The sequence below is a fragment of the Ranitomeya variabilis genome, chromosome 1, assembly GCF_051348905.1.
Source record: "Ranitomeya variabilis isolate aRanVar5 chromosome 1, aRanVar5.hap1, whole genome shotgun sequence".
NCBI classification, from domain to species: Eukaryota; Metazoa; Chordata; class Amphibia; order Anura; family Dendrobatidae; genus Ranitomeya; species Ranitomeya variabilis.
The window spans coordinates 51,176,615-51,194,129 of NC_135232.1; the positions used below are offsets into that span (position 1 = coordinate 51,176,615).

Genomic DNA, 17,515 nt, shown 5'->3' on the forward strand with positions numbered 1-17,515 from the left:
ATGAGGTTATTCCTCTTCAGATACTCCAGTATAGCATCCCTTAGAATGCCCTCCAGGATTTTACCCACAGTAGAGGTTAAACTTACTGGCCTATAATTTCCGAGTTCAGTTTTTGCCCCTTTTTTGAATATTGGCACCACATTTGCTATACGCCACTCCTGTGGTACAGACCCTGTTATTATGGAGTCTTTAAAGATTAAAAATAATGGTCTGTCAATGACTGTACTTAATTCCTGCAGTACTCGGGGGTGTATCCCATCCGGGCCCGGAGATTTCTCAATTTTTGTGATTTTTAGACGCCGCTGTACTTCCTGCTGGGTTAAGCAGGTGACATTTAATGAGGAATTTTTATCACTAGTCATATTGGCTGCCATGGGATTTTCTTTTGTAAATACTGATGAAAAAAAGTCATTTAGCATATTGGCTTTTTCCTCATCCTCATCCACCATTTCACCCAGACTATTTTTAAGGGGGCCAACACTGTCATTTTTTAGTTTCTTACTATTTATATAGTTAAAGAATATTTTGGGATTATTTTTACTCTCTCTGGCAATGAGTCTCTCTGTCTCAATCTTTGCTGCCTTGATTTGCTTTTTACATAATTTATTAAATTTTTTGTATTTATTTAATGCCTCCTCACTACCTACTTCCTTTAATTCTCTAAGTGCTTTCTTTTTGTCCCTTATTGCGCCCCTTACAGCTCTATTTAGCCATATTGGTTTCCTCCTATTTCTAGTATGTTTATTCCCATACGGTATATACTGTGCACAGGTCCTATCCAGGATGCTAATAAACGTCTCCCATTTTCTTTGTGTATTTTTGTGTCTCAGGATATCGTCCCAGTTAATTGCACCAAGATCCTCTCTCATCCGTTGGAAATTTGCCCTCCTGAAGTTTAGTGTCCTTGTCACCCCCCTACTACCCATCTTATTAAAGGTTACATGAAAACTTATTATTTTGTGATCACTATTCCCCAAGTGACCCCCAACCCTTATATTTGCTATGCGGTCTGGCCTGTTGGTTAATATTAGGTCTAGCAGTGCCCCCCTCCTTGTTGGGTCCTGAACCAGTTGTGAAAGGTAATTGTCTTTCATAGTTGTCAAAAACTGATTACCTTTGCTGGAACTGCAGGTTTCTGTTCCCCAATCTATTTCAGGGTAGTTGAAGTCCCCCATAATAATGACTTCTCCTTGAGTCGCAGCTTCATCTATTTGCTTTACGAGGATATTCTCCATTGCTTCCATTAGTTTTGGAGATTTATAACAAACCCCTATCAGTAATTTATTATTTTTTCCCCCTCCCCTTGGGGTGCCATCGGAGCACACCTTTTACCGTTGGTGTGCCACTAGAGCACACCCTTTACCGTTGAGGTGCCACCGGAGCACACCTTTTACCATTGGGGTGCCACTAGAGCACACCCTTTACCGTTGTGGTGCCACGGGAGCACACCTTATACCGTTGGGGTGCCACCGGAGCACACCCTTTACCTTTGGGGTGCCATCGGAGCACACCATTTACTGTTGTGGTGCCACCGGAGCACACCGTATACTGTTGCGGTGCCACCGGAGCACACTCTTTACCGTTGGGGTGCCACCGGAGCACACCCTTTACCGTTGGGGTACCACCAGAGCACAACTTTTACCATTGAGGTGCCATCAGAGCACACCCTTTACCGTTGGGGTGCCACCAAAGCACACCTTTTAAAGTTGGCCTTATTGCTTACCACCAGGGTGCCCATCTTAGGCTATTTTCCCACCGTGGTGCACTCTTTGGCCTTATTGCTTACCACCGGGCTGCCCATCTTAGGCAATTTTGCCACCGGGGTGCAATCTTTGGCCTTATTGCTTACCACTGGGGTGCCCATCTTAGGCTATTTTCCCACCGGGGTGCACTCTTTGACCTTCTTGCTTACCACCGGAGCGCCTATCTTAGGCTATTTTGCCCCCGGGGTGCACTCTTTGGCCTTATTGCTTACAACCGGGGCACCCATCTTAGGCTAACTTGCCACCGTGGTGCACTCTTTGGCCTTATTGCTTACCACCGGGTGCCCATCTTAGGCAATTTTGCCACCGGGATGCAATCTTTGGCCTTATTGCTTACCACCGGGGTGCCCATCTTAGGCTATTTTCCCAACGGGGTGCACTTTTTGGCCGTATTGCTTACCACTGGGGTGCCCATCTTAGGCTATTTTCCCACCGGGGTACACTCTTTGGCCTTATTGCTTACCACCGGGCTGCCCATCTTAGGCAATTTTGCCACCGGGGTGCAATCTTTGGCCTTATTGCTTACCACCGGGGTGCCCATCTTAGGCTATTTTCCCACCGGCGTGCACTCTTTGGCCTTATCGCTTACAACCTGGGTGCCCATCTTAGGCTATTTTCCCACCGGGGTGCACTCTTTGGCCTTATTGCTTACAACCGGGGCACCCATCTTAGGCTAACTTGCCACCGTGGTGCACTCTTTGGCCTTATTGCTTACCACCGGGTGCCCATCTTAGGCAATTTTGCCACCGGGATGCAATCTTTGGCCTTATTGCTTACCACCGGGGTGCCCATCTTAGGCTATTTTCCCAACGGGGTGCACTTTTTGGCCGTATTGCTTACCACTGGGGTGCCCATCTTAGGCTATTTTCCCACCGGGGTACACTCTTTGGCCTTATTGCTTACCACCGGGCTGCCCATCTTAGGCAATTTTGCCACCGGGGTGCAATCTTTGGCCTTATTGCTTACCACCGGGGTGCCCATCTTAGGCTATTTTCCCACCGGCGTGCACTCTTTGGCCTTATCGCTTACAACCTGGGTGCCCATCTTAGGCTATTTTCCCACCGGGGTGCACTCTTTGGCCTTATTGCTTACCACCGGGGCGTCCATCTTAGGCTATTTTCCCACCGGGGTGCAATCTTTGGCCTTATTGCTTACCACCGGGGTGCCCATCTTAGGCTATTTTCCCACCGGGTGCACTCTTTGGCCTTATTGCTTACCACCGGGGTGCCCATCTTAGGCTATTTTCCCACTGGGGTGCACCCTTTGGCCTTATTGCTTAACACCGGGGTGCCCATCTTAGGCTATTTTGCCACCGGGGTGCACTCTTTGACCTTCTTGCTTACCACAGGGGGGCCATCTTAGGCTATTTTGCCACCGGGATGCAATCTTTGGCCTTATTGCTTACCACCGGGGTGCCCATCTTAGGCTATTTTCCCAACGGGGTGCACTTTTTGGCCTTATTGCTTACAACCGGGGTGCCCATCTTAGGCTATTTTCCCACCTGGGTGCACTCATTGGCCTTATTGCTTACCACCGGGGCGCCCATCTTAGGCTATTTTCCCACTGGGGTGCACTCTTTGGCCTTATTGCTTACCACCGGGGTGCCCATCTTAGGCTATTTTCCCACCGGGGTGCACTCTTTGGCCTTATTGCTTACCACCGGGGCGCCCATCTTAGGCTATTTTCCCACCGGGGTGCACTCTTTGGCCTTATTGCTTACCACCGGGCTGCCCATCTTAGGCAATTTTGCCACCGGGGTGCAATCTTTGGCCTTATTGCTTACCACTGGGGTGCCCATCTTAGGCTATTTTCCCACCGGGGTGAACTCTTTGGCCTTATTGCTTACCACCGGGGTGCCCATTTAGGCTATTTTCCCACCGGGGTGCAATCTTTGGCCTTCTTGCTTACCACCGGGGTGCCCATCTTAGGCTATTTTCCCACCGGCGTGCACTCTTTGGCCTTATTGCTTACCACCTGGGTGCCCATCTTAGGCTATTTTTCCACCGGGGTGCACTCTTTGGCCTTATTGCTTACCACCGGGGCGCCCATCTTAGGCTATTTTCCCACCGGGGTGCAATCTTTGGCCTTATTGCTTACCACCGGGGTGCCCATCTTAGGCTATTTTCCCACCGGGTGCACTCTTTGGCCTTATTGCTTACCACCGGGGTGCCCATCTTAGGCTATTTTCCCACTGGGGTGCACCCTTTGGCCTTATTGCTTACCACCGGGGTGCCCATCTTAGGCTATTTTGCCACCGGGGTGCACTCTTTGACCTTCTTGCTTACCACAGGGGGGGCCATCTTAGGCTATTTTGCCACCGGGATGCAATCTTTGGCCTTATTGCTTACCACCGGGGTGCCCATCTTAGGCTATTTTCCCAACGGGGTACACTTTTTGGCCTTATTGCTTACAACCGGGGTGCCCATCTTAGGCTATTTTCCCACCTGGGTGCACTCATTGGCCTTATTGCTTACCACCGGGGCGCCCATCTTAGGCTATTTTCCCACCGGGGTGCACTCTTTGGCCTTATTGCTTACCACCGGGGTGCCCATCTTAGGCAATTTTGCCATCGGGACGCAATCTTTGGCCTTATTGCTTACCACCGAGGTGCCCATCTTAGGCTATTTTCCCAACGGGGTGCACTCTTTGGCCTTATTGCTTACCACCTGGGTGCCCATCTTAGGCTATTTTCCCACTGGGGTGCACTCTTTGGCCTTATTGCTTACCACCGGGGTGCCCATCTTAGGCTATTTTCCCACCGGGGTGCACTCTTTGGCCTTATTGCTTACCACCGGGGTGCCCATCTTAGGCTATTTTCCCACCGGGGTGCACTCTTTGGCCTTATTGCTTACCACCGGGCTGCCCATCTTAGGCAATTTTGCCACCGGGGTGCAATCTTTGGCCTTATTGCTTACCACTGGGGTGCCCATCTTAGGCTATTTTCCCACCGGGGTGCACTCTTTGGCCTTATTGCTTACCACCGGGGCGCCCATTTAGGCTATTTTCCCACCGGGGTGCAATCTTTGGCCTTATTGCTTACCACCGGGGTGCCCAACTTAGGCTATTTTCCCACCGTGGTGCACTCTTTGGCCTTATGGCCTTATTGCTTACCACCGGGGTGCCCATCTTAGGCTATTTTGCCACCGGGGTGTACTCTCCTTCTTGCTTACCACAGGGGGGGCCATCTTAGGCTATTTTGCCACCGGGATGCAATCTTTGGCCTTATTGCTTACCACCGGGGTGCCCATCTTAGGCTATTTTCCCAACGGGGTGCACTTTTTGGCCTTATTGCTTACAACCGGTGTGCCCATCTTAGGCTATTTTCCCACCTGGGTGCACTCTTTGGCCTTATTGCTTACCACCGGGGCGCCCATCTTAGGCTATTTTCCCACCGGGGTGCACTCTTTGGCCTTATTGCTTACCACCGGGGTGCCCATCTTAGGCAATTTTGCCACCGGGATGCAATCTTTGGACTTATTGCTTACCACCGAGGTGCCCATCTTAGGCTATTTTCCCAACGGGGTGCACTCTTTGGCCTTATTGCTTACCACCGGGGTGCCCATCTTAGGCTATTTTCCCACCGGGGTGCACTCTTTGGCCTTATTGCTTACCACCGGGGCGCCCATCTTAGGCTATTTTCCCACCGGGGTGCACTCTTTGGCCTTATTGCTTACCACCTGGGTGCCCATCTTAGGCTATTTTCCCACCGGGGTGCACTCTTTGGCCTTATTGCTTACCATCGGGGCGCCCATTTAGGCTATTTTCCCACCGGGGTGCAATCTTTGGCCTTATTGCTTACCACTGGGGTGCCCATCTTAGGCTATTTTCCCACTGTGGTGCACTCTTTGGCCTTATGGCCTTATTGCTTACCACCGGGGTGCCCATCTTAGGCTATTTTGCCTCCGGGGTGCACTCTTTGACCTTCTTGCTTACCACAGGGGGGGCCATCTTAGGCTATTTTGCCACCAGGGTGCACTCTTTGGCCTTATTGCTTACCACCGGGGCGCCCATCTTAGGCTAACTTGCCACCGGGGTGCACTCTTTGGCCTTATTGCTTACCACCGGGGTGCCCATCTTAGGCAATTTTGCCACCGGGATGCAATCATTGGCCTTATTGCTTACCACTGGGGTGCCCATCTTAGGCTATTTTCCCACCGGGGTGCACTCTTTGGCCTTATTGCTTACCACCGGGGCGCCCATTTAGGCTATTTTCCCACCGGGGTGCAATCTTTGGCCTTATTGCTTACCACCGGGGTGCCCAACTTAGGCTATTTTCCCACCGTGGTGCACTCTTTGGCCTTATGGCCTTATTGCTTACCACCGGGGTGCCCATCTTAGGCTATTTTGCCACCGGGGTGTACTCTCCTTCTTGCTTACCACAGGGGGGGCCATCTTAGGCTATTTTGCCACCGGGATGCAATCTTTGGCCTTATTGCTTACCACCGGGGTGCCCATCTTAGGCTATTTTCCCAACGGGGTGCACTTTTTGGCCTTATTGCTTACAACCGGTGTGCCCATCTTAGGCTATTTTCCCACCTGGGTGCACTCTTTGGCCTTATTGCTTACCACCGGGGCGCCCATCTTAGGCTATTTTCCCACCGGGGTGCACTCTTTGGCCTTATTGCTTACCACCGGGGTGCCCATCTTAGGCAATTTTGCCACCGGGATGCAATCTTTGGACTTATTGCTTACCACCGAGGTGCCCATCTTAGGCTATTTTCCCAACGGGGTGCACTCTTTGGCCTTATTGCTTACCACCGGGGTGCCCATCTTAGGCTATTTTCCCACCGGGGTGCACTCTTTGGCCTTATTGCTTACCACCGGGGCGCCCATCTTAGGCTATTTTCCCACCGGGGTGCACTCTTTGGCCTTATTGCTTACCACCTGGGTGCCCATCTTAGGCTATTTTCCCACCGGGGTGCACTCTTTGGCCTTATTGCTTACCATCGGGGCGCCCATTTAGGCTATTTTCCCACCGGGGTGCAATCTTTGGCCTTATTGCTTACCACTGGGGTGCCCATCTTAGGCTATTTTCCCACTGTGGTGCACTCTTTGGCCTTATGGCCTTATTGCTTACCACCGGGGTGCCCATCTTAGGCTATTTTGCCTCCGGGGTGCACTCTTTGACCTTCTTGCTTACCACAGGGGGGCCATCTTAGGCTATTTTGCCACCAGGGTGCACTCTTTGGCCTTATTGCTTACCACCGGGGCGCCCATCTTAGGCTAACTTGCCACCGGGGTGCACTCTTTGGCCTTATTGCTTACCACCGGGGTGCCCATCTTAGGCAATTTTGCCACCGGGATGCAATCATTGGCCTTATTGCTTACCACCGGGGTGCCCATCTTAGGCTATTTTCCCAACGGGGTGCACATTTTGGCCTTATTGCTTACAACCGGGGTGCCCATCTTAGGCTATTTTCCCACCTGGGTGCACTCTTTGGCCTTATTGCTTACCGCCGGGGTGCCCATCTTAGGCTATTTTACCACCGGGGTGCACTCTTTGGCCTTATTGCTTATCACCGGGCTGTCCATCTTAGGCAATTTTGCCACCGGGGTGCAATCTTTGGCCTTATTGCTTACATAGTTACATATATAGTTATTAAGGTTGAAGGAAGACTGTAAGTCCATCTAGTTCAACCCATAGCCTAACCTAACATGCCCTAACATGTTGATCCAGGGGAAGGCAAAAAAACCCCATGTGGCAAAGAGTAACTCCACCATGGGGAAAAAAATTCCTTCCCGACTCCACATACGGCAATCAGACTAGTTCCCTGGATCAACGCCTTATCAAGGAATCTAGTGTATATACCCTGTAACATTATACTTTTCCAGAAAGGTATCCAGTCCCCTCTTAAATTTAATTAATGAATCACTCATTACAACATCATACGGCAGAGAGTTCCATAGTCTCACTGCTCTTACAGTAAAGAATCCGCGTCTGTTATTATGCTTAAACCTTCTTTCCTCCAGACGTAGAGGATGCCCCCTTGTCCCTGTCTCAGGTCTATGATTAAAAAGATCATCAGAAAGGTCTTTGTACTGTCCCCTCATATTTATACATTAACATAAGATCACCCCTTAGTCTTCGTTTTTCCAAACTAAATAGCCCCAAGTGTAATAACCTATCTTGGTATTGCAGACCCCCCAGTCCTCTAATAACCTTGGTCGCTCTTCTCTGCACCCGCTCCAGTTCAGCTATGTCTTTCTTATACACCGGAGACCAGAACTGTGCACAGTATTCTAAGTGTGGTCGAACTAGTGACTTGTATAGAGGTAAAATTATGTTCTCCTCATGAGCATCTATGCCTCTTTTAATACATCCCATTATTTTATTTGCCTTTGTAGCAGCTGCCTGACACTGGCCACTGAATATGAGTTTGTCATCCACCCATACACCCAGGTCTTTTTCATTGACGGTTTTGCCCAGAGTTTTAGAATTAAGCACATAGATATACATCTTATTACTTCTACCCAAGTGCATGACCTTACATTTATCCCCATTAAAGCTCATTTGCCATTTATCAGCCCAAGCTTCTAGTTTACATAAATCATCCTGTAATATAAAATTGTCCTCCCCTGTATTGATTACCCTGCAGAGTTTAGTGTCATCTGCAAATATTGAAATTCTACTCTGAATGCCCCCTACAAGGTCATTAATAAATATGTTAAAAAGAAGAGGGCCCAATACTGACCCCTGTGGTACCCCACTGCTAACCGTGACCCAGTCCGAGTGTGCTCCATTAATAACCACCCTTTGTTTCCTATCCCTGAGCCAGCTCTCAACCCACTTACACATATTTTCCCCTATCCCCATTACTCTCATTTTATGTAACAACCTTTTGTGTGGCACCGTATCAAAAGCTTTGGAAAAGTCCATATATACTACGTCCACTGGGTTCCCTTGGTCCAGTCCTGAACTTACCTCTTCATAGAAGCTGATCAAATTAGTCTGACATGAACGGTCCCTAGTAAACCCGTGCTGATACTGGGTCATGAGGTTATTCCTCTTCAGATACTCCAGTATAGCATCCCTTAGAATGCCCTCCAGGATTTTACCCACAGTAGAGGTTAAACTTACTGGCCTATAATTTCCGAGTTCAGTTTTTGCCCCTTTTTTGAATATTGGCACCACATTTGCTATACGCCACTCCTGTGGTACAGACCCTGTTATTATGGAGTCTTTAAAGATTAAAAATAATGGTCTGTCAATGACTGTACTTAATTCCTGCAGTACTCGGGGGTGTATCCCATCCGGGCCCGGAGATTTCTCAATTTTTGTGATTTTTAGACGCCGCTGTACTTCCTGCTGGGTTAAGCAGGTGACATTTAATGAGGAATTTTTATCACTAGTCATATTGGCTGCCATGGGATTTTCTTTTGTAAATACTGATGAAAAAAAGTCATTTAGCATATTGGCTTTTTCCTCATCCTCATCCACCATTTCACCCAGACTATTTTTAAGGGGGCCAACACTGTCATTTTTTAGTTTCTTACTATTTATATAGTTAAAGAATATTTTGGGATTATTTTTACTCTCTCTGGCAATGAGTCTCTCTGTCTCAATCTTTGCTGCCTTGATTTGCTTTTTACATAATTTATTAAATTTTTTGTATTTATTTAATGCCTCCTCACTACCTACTTCCTTTAATTCTCTAAGTGCTTTCTTTTTGTCCCTTATTGCGCCCCTTACAGCTCTATTTAGCCATATTGGTTTCCTCCTATTTCTAGTATGTTTATTCCCATACGGTATATACTGTGCACAGGTCCTATCCAGGATGCTAATAAACGTCTCCCATTTTCTTTGTGTATTTTTGTGTCTCAGGATATCGTCCCAGTTAATTGCACCAAGATCCTCTCTCATCCGTTGGAAATTTGCCCTCCTGAAGTTTAGTGTCCTTGTCACCCCCCTACTACCCATCTTATTAAAGGTTACATGAAAACTTATTATTTTGTGATCACTATTCCCCAAGTGACCCCCAACCCTTATATTTGCTATGCGGTCTGGCCTGTTGGTTAATATTAGGTCTAGCAGTGCCCCCCTCCTTGTTGGGTCCTGAACCAGTTGTGAAAGGTAATTGTCTTTCATAGTTGTCAAAAACTGATTACCTTTGCTGGAACTGCAGGTTTCTGTTCCCCAATCTATTTCAGGGTAGTTGAAGTCCCCCATAATAATGACTTCTCCTTTAGTCGCAGCTTCATCTATTTGCTTTACGAGGATATTCTCCATTGCTTCCATTAGTTTTGGAGATTTATAACAAACCCCTATCAGTAATTTATTATTTTTTCCCCCTCCCCTTATCTCCACCCACAGAGACTCTACATTTTCATTAGATTCACCTATATTATCACGCAGGATGGGTTTTAAGGTCGATTTTACAAACAGACACACCCCACCCCCTCGCTTATCTGTACGGTCATTTCTGAACAGGCTATAGCCCTGCAAGTTAACAGCCCAGTCATGGCTCGCATCCAGCCACGTCTCAGATATCCCCACCATGTCATAATTATGCTCCAACAACATTAGTTCTAATTCATCCATTTTGTTGGCGAGGCTTCTGGCATTAGTATACATGCACTTGATGCTACTCTCTGTACCTCTATTCTTTCTTAAATTACTAACTGTTCTAACCCCACCCCCCATGCCACCGCCACCCCCAACTTCCTTATTTGTGCCCAGGTCTCTATCTGCACTATCTTCCCCTCCTATACAATGAATACCCTCCCCCCATTCCCTAGTTTAAACACTCCTCCAACCTTCTAACCATTTTCTCCCCCAGCACAGCTGCACCTTCCCCATTGAGGTGCAGCCCATCCCTAGCGTAGAGCCTGTAGCCAACTGAGAAGTCGGCCCAGTTCTGCAGGAACCCAAACCCCTCCTTCCTACACCAATTCTTGAGCCACTTATTAACCTCCCTAATCTCCCGTTGTCTCTCTGGCGTGGCACGTGGTACAGGCAGTATTTCGGAAAATACCACGTTGGAGGTCCTTGCTTTCAGCTTGCAGCCTAATTCCCTGAAATCATCTTTAAGGACCTTCCACCTACCTCTAACTTTGTCATTTGTGCCAATGTGCACCATGACCGCTGGGTCCTCACCAGGCCCTCCCAGTAATCTGTCCACCCGATCAGCGATGTGTCGGACTCGAGCGCCAGGTAGGCAGCACACCGTCCGACGATCCCTGTCTTTGTGACAGATTGCCCTATCTGTTCCCCTAATAATTGAGTCCCCCACTACCAGCACCTGTCTGGCCTGCCCTGCTCTCCTTTTTCCCTCCTTACTGGAGCAGTCACTCCTCCGGCTTTCAGAGGACATGCCTGGCTGCAGCAATGCTACCCCTGTACTGGCACCCCCCTCATCTGCCAACTTAGCAAACTTATTGGGGTGTGCCAGATCAGGACTAGCCTCCCTGGCACTCTTCCCTCTACCCCGCCTTCTATCTGTCACCCAGCTAACTGCCACACTGTCCTGCAGCTCCATCCTACCATCCCCCTCCTCATCTATCCCATTGAGCGTCTGCTCTGTGAGCAGAAGACTCCTCTCCATATTGTCTATGGATCTCAGTGTTGCCAGCTGCACATTTAGATCCAGTATCTGGGTTTACAAATGCACAATGTGCTCACATCTCGCACAGCAGTATGCACCCTCGACCGGCTGATCAAGGACTGCATACATGTGGCAAGATGTACACTGGATGGCATTAACAATTGTGGAGCACATTTCCTAATGGGAAATTACCACCGGGGTGCCCATCTTAGGCTACTTTCCCACCGGGGTGCACTCTTTGGCCTTATTGCTTACCACCTGGGTGCCCATCTTAGGCTATTTTCCCACCGGGGTGCAATCTTTGGCCTTATTGCTTACCACCGGGGTGCCCATCTTAGGCTATTTTCCCACTGTGGTGCACTCTTTGGCCTTATGGCCTTATTGCTTACCACCGGGGTGCCCATCTTAGGCTATTTTCCCACCTGGGTGCACTCTTTGGCTTTATTGCTTACCACCGGGGTGCCCATCTTAGGCTATTTTGCCTCCGGGGTGCACTCTTTGACCTTCTTGCTTACCACAGGGGGGGCCATCTTAGGCTATTTTGCCACCAGGGTGCACTCTTTGGCCTTATTGCTTACCACCGGGGCGCCCATCTTAGGCTAACTTGCTACCGGGGTGCACTCTTTGGCCTTATTGCTTACCACCGGGGTGCCCATCTTAGGCTATTTTCCCAACGGGGTGCACATTTTGGCCTTATTGCTTACCACCGGGGTGCCCATCTTAGGCTATTTTCCCACCTGGGTGCACTCTTTGGCCTTATTGCTTACCGCCGGGGTGCCCATCTTAGGCTATTTTACCACCGGGGTGCACTCTTTGGCCTTATTGCTTATCACCGGGCTGTCCATCTTAGGCAATTTTGCCACCGGGGTGCAATCTTTGGCCTTATTGCTTACCACCGGGGTGCCCATCTTAGGCTACTTTCCCACCGGGGTGCACTCTTTGGCCTTATTGCTTACCACCTGGGTGCCCATCTTAGGCTATTTTCCCACTGGGGTGCTCTCTTTGGCCTTATTGCTTATTACCGGGATGCCCATCTTAGGCTATTTTCCCACCGGGGTGCACTCTTTGGCCTTATTGCTTACCACCGGGGCACCCATCTTAGGCTATTTTGCCACCAGGGTGCAGTCTTTGGCTTTCTTGCCATTGATGTGCCATCGAAGCACACCTTTTACCGTTGGTGTGCCATCGCAGCACACCTCTTTTCCATTGGTGTGCCACCGAAGCACATTCTTTGCCATTGGCTTGGAACCGGAGCAAACCCTTTGCCGTTGGCCTGCCATCGAAGCACACCATTTGCCGTTGGTATGCCACCGAAGCACACCCTTTAACGATGGCCTGCCACTGGAGCACACCATATCCCGTTTGACTGCCACTGGAGCACAGCCTTTGACGTTGACGTGCCACAGAGCACAACTTTGGCCTCTGGGGTACCACCAGAGCACACTGTTTACCGTTGGGGTGCCACCGGAGCACACCGTTTGATGTTGGCGAGCAACCGAAGCACACCATTTACCATTGGGGTGCCACCAGAGCGCACCCTATACCATTGGGGTGCCACCAGAGCACACCTTTTACCGTTGGGATGCCCCCGGAGCACACCCTTTACCGTTGGGGTGCCATCGGAGCACACCCTTTACTGTTGGGGGCACCGGAGCACACCTTAGATCGTTGGGGTGCCACCGAAGCACACCCTTTACCATTGGGGTGCCATCGGAGCACACCCTTTACTGTTGTGGTGCCACCGGAACCCACCTTTTACCGTTGGGGTGCCACCGGAGCACACCCTTTACCATTGGGGTGCCATCGGAGCACACCTTTTACCATTGGGGTGCCACCGGAGCACACCCTTTACCGTTGGGGTGCCATCGGAGCACACCCTTTACTGTTGTGGTGCCACCGGAACACACCTTATACCGTTGGGGTGCCATCGGAGCACACCCTTTACCGTTGGGGTGCCACCAGAGCACATCTTTTACCGTTGGGGTGCCACCGGAGCACACCCTTTACCGTTGGGGTGCCATCGGAGCACACCCTTTACTGTTGTGGTGCCACCGGAACGCACCTTATACCGTTGAGGTGCCATCGGAGCACACCCTTTACCGCTGGGGTGCGACCAGAGCACACCTTTTACCGTTGGGGTGCCATCGGAGCACACCCTTTACTGTTGTGGTGCCACCGGAGCACATTGTTTCCCGTTTGTGTGCCACCGTAGCACACATAGCCTTCCATTTAATATACTGAGCCTCACATAGGTTTCTATTTAATTATGGATCCCACATAGCCTTCCATTTAATTTATTGGGCCACACATAACCTTCCAAATAATACAATAAGTCCCACATAGCCTTTTATTAAATTTATTGGCCCCCACATAGCCTTGCATTTAATTTATTGGACCCCACATAACTCTCCAACTAATAAAATTGGTCCCATATAGACTTCCAATTAACATATTGGGTCCAAAGTAGTCTTCTATTTAATATAATGGCTCCCACATAACCGTCCTTTTAATAAATTGGGCACCACGTAGCCTTCCAATTAATATAATGGGACCCATATGATTCTTATTTTAATATATTTGGCCCCACATAGCCTTCCAATTATTATAATAGATCCCACATAGCCTTCCATTTAATACATTAGGCCTTACATAACCTTCAGTTTAATATTTTGGGCCTCATATAGTTCTTCATTTAATATAATAGGAACTATATATCCATCCATTTAATATAATGGGCACCACATAACCTTCCATTTAATGTATTTTTAATCTTTTGGGCCCCACATAGCCTTTTATTTAATTTGATGGGCCACACATAGCCTTCTCATTTTAATATAATTGGTGCTACAAAGCCTTCCATTTAATATTGTGGGCAGCACATAGCATTCTATTTAATAAAATGAGCCCCACATAGCTTCCAATTAATATAATGGACCCCACATAATTCTTAATTTGCTACAATGGGCCCAACATAGCCTTCCATTTAATGTAATTGGACCCACATAGCCCTTCATTGAATTTAATGGGGCCAACATAGCCCTCTATTTAATATAGTGGGCCGAACATAGCTTATTCCTTAAAAATATTTGACCCCACATAGCTCTTTTTTAATATAATGGGACCCACATAACTCTCCAATTAATATAATGAGTCCCACATAGGTTTTTGTTTAATATACTGTGCCCCCACTTATCCTTCCATTTATTATAATGGTCCCCACATAATTCTTCATTTAATATAATGGGCTCCACATACAGTGCCTTGCGAAAGTAAGTTAAAGGGGCCGAATAATATTGCACGCCCCACTTTTCAGTTTTTGAATTTCCCCCCAAATTTGAAATAACCAATAAATTTCGTTCAACTTCACAATTGTGTTCCACTTTTTGATTCTTCACCAAAAATTTACATTTGGTATCTTTATGTTTGAAGCATGATATGTGGGAAAAAGTTGAAAAGTTCCAGAAAGCCGAATACTTTCACAAGGCACTGTAGCTCTCTATTTATTATACTGAGCACCACATAGCTCTCCTAATATTATAATGGACCCCAGAAAGCACTCTATTTATTTTTTTGGGGCCCTCACATAACACTCCATTTAATATAATGGGCCCTACAAGAGCCTCAGTTTAATATAATGAGCCCCACATACCCCTCCTAATATTATATTAGGCCCTACATAGCGCTTCCTTTATTATATTAGGCCTCAAATAATGCTCCATTTATAATAATGAGCCCCGCATAGCCCTGCTATTATTATAATGAGCCCCACATAGCCCTCCTAATAGTATAATAGGCACCACGGAGCTTTCCATGATATTGGCCCCCACATAACCCTCCTAATAGTATAATAGGCACCACGGAGCTTTCCATGATATTGGCACCCACATAACCCTCCTGCACTTTGAACCTCCATGTGTTTCACTACAGTTTATAACGCAGAGCCATGAAAATAAAAATTCTTTTTTTTCAACAAAAATTATTTTTTAGCCCCCAGTTATTATAATAGTATAATAGGCACCACATAGCCATCCATTTATTGTAATGAGCCCCACATAGCTCTCCTAATATTATATTAGGCCCCACATAGCCCTTCCTTTATTATATAAGGCCTTACATAATGCTCTATTTATTATAATGAGCCCCACATAGCCCTCCTGTTATTATAATGAGCCCCACATAGTCCTCCTAATAGTATAATAGGCACCACGGAGCTTTCCATTATATTGGCCCCCACATAACCCTCCTAATAGTATAATAGGCACCACGGAGCTTTCCATTATATTGGCCCCCACATAACCCTCCTAATAGTATAATAGGCACCACGGAGCTTTCCATTATATTGGCCCCCACATAGTCCTCCTAATAGTATAATAGGCACCACGGAGTTTTCCAGTTAATATAATGAGTCCCACATGAGCCTTAGTTTAATACAATGTCCCTCACACAGATTTTATGGTAATATATTGGCCCCACATAACCCTCCAGTTTATACACTGGAGTAACTCTCTTTCTTCTCTTTTTTACCTAGTCCGGTCTTTCATGACGACTTCCAGCCATCACTCGTCTTTGTAGAGGTTGCCGTCCAGGTCTCTGCTGCTCCGCACTTTTCAGCAGATCACCGCAATCCTGAAAAACAACAATGTTACATATATAAGGGAATAGAATAAAAAATGTCGCCAGTGTGTCACCGAATGTAACTATGCGCCCCACTGTGCCCATGAATATATCATTCCCCACAGTGTACCCTGCTCTGCACTGAGATTATACATTAGTGACCAGCGTGTGCCCCCATTATAAATATACATTCAGGGGTCCCTGATACAACAGATACAGCCGCACTGCTGCAGGAATCCGCCCCCGGCTCGCTGCCCGGCGCCTGCTCTGTGACGCCGGTGAGATGATGATTTCATGGTTGTGCCGCCTGCGTTCTTCAACATGAGCTCAAGTGGAAAAAGGGAAAGCAGCAATTGGAGCCGCATGGAAGAGTCAGGGGGATACTGATATTTTATTGCTTTACTATGCAGAGTGCCTCATTATTATTATTCACAGTGACCCTCCATCCTGGGACTGAGAAGTGTCCGTACATTTGTCACCGCGCCTGGTGTCCTCCGTGTGTCTCCCACAGTCTGCTCCGCTCAGATCAGTGTTCTGGTCCAGATCCAAGATGGCCACCACAATGGCGTAGGGAGGACCGCGGTAAGTCCAAAGCTCCCATCAGACAATGCCCATCAGAAAGAAGAGGTCGGACATTTATTCACTATGAGCGCTCTACTGGACAATCATATTTATCATCGGACCTACAAGATTCCGTCCTGGACTGTGCTGGGATCTATGACCATGGGCCACGGGGGGATCGGGCCCCTCATGGTGGATCACACTCCTCATAATCCGTCACTGATAGAACATAGTGATAATTAATGATAAAATTCTAGTTTTTGTTCATTTTGTCTCCTACGTAACAGAAAGCATTCACTATAACAGATCGTACAAGGTTCTCCTAAGGGGCCAAGAAAAGAATTAAGAAAAATATATTTAAAAATAAAAAGCATAAAAGTGTGAATGGTCCCTTCTCCTGATCCAAAAATAAAGAAATAAAAACAGTGTAAAGACTCAGCACATTTGGCATCGCCGCGTCCGTAAAAGTCCGATCTTCAAAAATATAAAATTATTTATATCGAGATGATAAGTGACATAAACAACAAAATCAAAAAGCCCCCAAAATTCTTAAAATGACATAAAAACGCCGTATGGACCCAAACTGGTGCCACTAAAAACTCCTGCGAGCCCCATAAAAAAAAAAACCCAAGCTCCCAGAAAATTAGGGTCAGAAAATGGCGACAGAAACCGTAGTTTTTATTACAAAGTTTTTATGTTTTCAAAAGCAATAAATTAGGCAAATAATTGTTTCAATTTGGTGAAAAAGAGAAAAAGGTAAAAGAGAAACCATCAGCAGAATTACGTTTTTTCCACAATTTCACCTGGATTTTTCCCATTTTCCAGCACATTATAGGGTACAGTGAATGGTGTCATTAATAAGTACAACTCGTCCCGCAAGAATCAGCCTCATATGGCGATGGGGCGGAAAATAATAACGTTATAGCCCCGATTCATCAAAGCTTTTATGGGAGAAAATGGAAATATTCTCCCTGTCAGGAAGGGGTTAACGTGGAGAGATAATAAATCCTTCTATTCGGTGTCACCGCAGAATAA

The 17,515-nt window shown here is 47.4% G+C and overlaps 1 long non-coding RNA gene across 1 annotated transcript in view; it reads right to left on the bottom strand.

The window, feature by feature from the left end:
• LOC143793698 (uncharacterized) overlaps window positions 1–17,515 on the bottom strand; it is a 46,150-nt gene that overhangs the window by 14,364 nt on the left and 14,271 nt on the right. Inside the window, exon 2 of the long non-coding RNA XR_013220204.1 lies at window positions 15,830–15,931. This is a non-coding gene — a long non-coding RNA (uncharacterized LOC143793698). The remainder of the gene's footprint in view (window positions 1–15,829; window positions 15,932–17,515) is intronic.